Source organism: Camelina sativa, chromosome 12 (assembly GCF_030686135.1).
Source record: "Camelina sativa cultivar CO46 ecotype springtype chromosome 12, ASM3068613v1".
Lineage (NCBI taxonomy): Eukaryota > Viridiplantae > Streptophyta > Magnoliopsida > Brassicales > Brassicaceae > Camelina > Camelina sativa.
In genome coordinates this window covers 35332542-35336517 of record NC_141891.1, presented here as the reverse complement: position 1 = coordinate 35336517, position 3976 = coordinate 35332542, and the positions used below count along the sequence as shown (strand labels likewise).

The 3976-nt window shown below is 46.7% G+C and overlaps 1 non-coding gene across 1 annotated transcript; it reads left to right on the top strand.

Moving 5' to 3' along the window:
* The first annotated feature begins 3646 nt into the window (after nt 1-3646).
* Nucleotides 3647-3753, top strand: LOC147933101 (small nucleolar RNA R71). Its single transcript, XR_015576808.1, has one exon. It is a non-coding gene; the product is annotated as a small nucleolar RNA R71 (small nucleolar RNA).
* The last annotated feature ends 223 nt before the right edge of the window (nt 3754-3976 follow it).

Here is a 3976-nt window from a genome sequence, read left to right as displayed (position 1 = left end):
CGGTGTGACTAGTTCCCCAATAGAGATCTCTCCGCCTCCTTCTCTTCTTTTCACGGCCCACGATTTCAGGTAGAGGAATTGATCGAGTAACACAAACACCATACTAGTATCAGCAACATCTCCTACTAGTGGTGTTCCATCCCTAGCGCTATCCAAAACTCCACACAGTGCAATATCTAACAGCTGGAGCTCATGGTCGTTCACATTCACAGTCTCTTTTCTAGCAAAAAGAGTGCATGTGAGGGACTTGTGAAAATACCTCAAGACAGGGCTCCTTATTTGAGCGGATTTGGAGCTTGTGGACTTGTAGGGGTTATTGTCTCCTATTGTCAGCCATAGGGACCTCATTTCCTCCTTGCTAACCTCCATCCCTTCTCCACTACCAGCTTTGAAGCCATACAGCTTCTCCATCTCTTTGAAACTGAGTCGGTAGTCCTTGTTCCTCACGGAGAAGGTGATGAAACCGATCCCCCCATCGGGTAGTAGGGTCGGGTGGTCCTCGAAATAGTGCAGCTTCAAGGTCGAAAGGAAGTGGACCGTCTCCTCCTCATATGCTTCGAGGTGGGATCGCATCATCTGGCCCAGGTGGCACATGTCGAACAGAAACTCGACATCCCTTGCGATGCCCAACATCTTCATGGTCTCACGGTGAGGGTATCGGATACCAACGAAGCTCATCTTCCAGAAGACTTTGAATAGTCTTGCCGGAGTATCCACCTCCTTCTGCTTTAGCCTCCGCGAGGCTTGGCTGGTCCTCTCTCTCTGCTCCTCTTCTCTCTCTCTTCCTCCTCCTCAGCGTGTTGATCTTCTTCCTCAACCGCTCTCTCAAATATCTTCTCAGCCTTCTCTGAAGCCGGTCTCTTCTCCCTTGCAACCGCGGCTCTGCTCCTTGATCGAGAGGTTTGGATCTCCCCTTGCTCTTCTCCCCCAGCATCTGAATCGAGCTCCATAAGGTCGGTAAGGGTCTTTTTGGACGTAGACAGGTCCCTACGTCGAGGAGAACAGCGAACAGCACTCGCCATTGGACTCGGTGATTGAACTCGGGGGCCTACTCGATCGGTTACTCGAGTATCGGATCGTGTGGTATATCGGGTTGACCATCGGGTTGGGGAGGCAAAACGTCCAGCCAACGGTTGGGAATGTGGAACGTTTCCTCTCCCTTGAGACTCACGAACTTTGGCGGCATCATCTCCGGTTGTAGCAGCGGCGGAGGTCGATCTACTTCCCTTCCTTTGGTAAGTTTTAGCGGTTGGCTCCATGTTTGATTAATAGGTTAGTCCCAAAGAAATTGAATAGAGCTCGAGTTTCAGAGAGAAGAATAGAAACTTATGGAAAATAAAAAGCTTTAGAGTATAGGAGAGACTTATCGGTGGTGATGAGGGATTAGAGTATCGAAACCCCTTAAATAGGCTAGGGTTTGGTTGGTGGGCTTCACCGAGAGTGGGCTTCCTTGTGGAATTCAGACTCCACTCGCCACCCGAGCAGGGACACGATCAGGCGCGTCGAGTAAGGTGTTGGGTTGACCCTCGGGTTCCCCAATTTTCCTCTTTTCAATTTTCCTTTTTTTTTTTTTTTCTAAATTTGCAAAAATAGAAAAAATAAATAAAACAAATAAACTAAAATTTAAAAGATATCTTTGGGACTTCCTCCCAAGTGAGCTTGTTTTAAGTCACTAAGCTTGACTCTTCATGCTCCTTAAGCATGGGGTCCTTGTGGAAAAGGTTCTGGAATCCTCTCCACTGTAGCAGGCTGGTTCAACAGATTTTCTAGGTTTTGTCGAGGTTCTAAGGCATATGTGGTGTTGACCTCTTCAAGATGTTGCACCTTCCTTTGTTTGGTCTTTGTAGAGAAAGCTTGACCATCAATGGTTGGCCTCTTAATCCTTTTCTTCACATCAAACTCTATCTTGAAATGCTCACCATGCTCTATCCTGATCTTGCCTTGCTTCACCTCGATCACAGCATCAACTGTTGCCAAGAATGGTCTCCCTAGAATCAGTGGATCATCTGGTTCCTTGTCCATATCGAGGATCATGAAGTCGGTAGGCACTTCCAATCTTCCAATCCTGAGAGGCAGATTTTCCAGGATACCAATCAGATGCCTCACTGTTCTATCAGCCAGAACCAAATACAATTTACTTGGTTTAAAATCAGTGAATCCCATCTTGTTGGCAACCGACAGTGGCCTGATGCTAACTGAAGCTCCAAGGTCAAACAAACAGTTCTTGAAGATCTGAAGTCCTATCAAACACGACAAAGTGAAAGAGCCAGGGTCTTCAAGTTTTTCCTCAATCCGCAAACCAGGATCCAAGCATACCCCACTTCTCAGAATCTTAAAACCAATCTCCTTGACATCTTCCTTAACCTCATTTTCCAATCGAGCTGCTTCCTTGGCAGCTTCTTTCTGAAGCTCGTGTGGGGGCAAGAGCTTAGGTGGTGGTGCTTTATGCTTAGCCATTCACTCTGCAAGCGCCTCCAGCTGGATGTCAAGTGCAGCATTGAACATTTCCTCTAATCCCCTTCCTTTGTTGCAGGTGGTTGAGGCTTATCTATCTTTTCAACATCTACTCGATGCATCATCCGATCAACACCATCGTGTAGGTCATCGGGTTTCACTTCGGGTTGTTCTTCAGTTTCTGATTCTCGAACCAGTGCTCGATCATCAAGTCGATCAGTCTCTTCGGATGAAAGCTCGGGTTCATACTCGGATATATAGTGCTTGGCCTCATTTTTCATTGGGTGTTCCACATCCTCCCCATCTTGATCATCACTGTCCCCAGTGAGGTAATCCTCATAGTCATCATCAAGGAAGATGGCTTGAGCAGTCGCATAATCCTTAGGGTTTTGAACAGCCTTACCTGGGAGTTGGTTGATCTTTGGGGCTGGTTGGTTGTTGTGGTGGCCTTCCAGGTATCGAACTTTTGTGTTGAGTGATTCGTACTTGGCATTGAGATCATTGTATCATGAGTCGATCTTGTTGCTCATCTCTGCGAACCGTTTCGCGATGTCCATAGAAGCTATAGCCTGATTCTGAATCATTTGCTGAATGAGACCGAGTAACTCAGCTTCTTGTGATTGGTTTGGTGGACCTTGTTGTTGTTGGAATCCGAGTGGTTGGTTGTAGGTTCCTGAGTACTGCTGCTTAGGTGCATAACCTAGGTTGTACTGGACAAAAGGCTTCTGTTGGACCTAGTTCCCTTGAACTGCAGATGGGTAAGTTTGGTCCTGAGGATTCGCAACATTCAGGTTCCGATAAGACAGATTCGGATTCGGCTTGAAGTTGTTATACCCTCTGTTGTAACCTCCTTGGTTGTTGATGTAGCTGCATAGTCTCCCCATCTTGTTGTAGAAACTGCTCTTCCTCTGATATAACATGAACATGCTTTTGCTGGTTGAGGAGCTGATCAAGCTTGTCATTGAGGGCTTTCATGTCCCTCTTGTACTTGGCATCTTCCTCTCCTGGAGATTGCACAGAGCGATCATATTCCTCATTGTAGTTGCTATCAGATTGAGCCAAGTTCTCAACTAGGTCCCAACCTTCATCGACATCCTTGTTGAGGAAGTTACCATGACTTGCGGTGTCCAGCAACATCCGTATCTTGGGAACCACTCCTCTGTAAAGTGTCCTCAGCAATGAAGCATTACTGAAGTCGTGATGTGGACATCGAGTATAGTATCCCTTGAAACATTCCCAAGCTTCATTGAACGTTTCATTGTTCTTCTGTACAAAACCGGAAATGTCATTTCGCAGCCTTGCGGTTATGGAGTTGGAGAAGAATTTGGCTAGGAATGCCTTCTTGCACGCTTCCCAAGTGGTGATGGACTCCTTAGGGAGCGATTTCTCCCAGATGTGTGCTTTGTCTCCCAAAAAGAATGGGAAAAGCCTGAGCTTGAATCCATCTTCACTGACTCCATTGATCTTAGTAAGGCTACAGAGCCTATCAAATTCATCCAGATGATCCAATGGGTCCTCCATT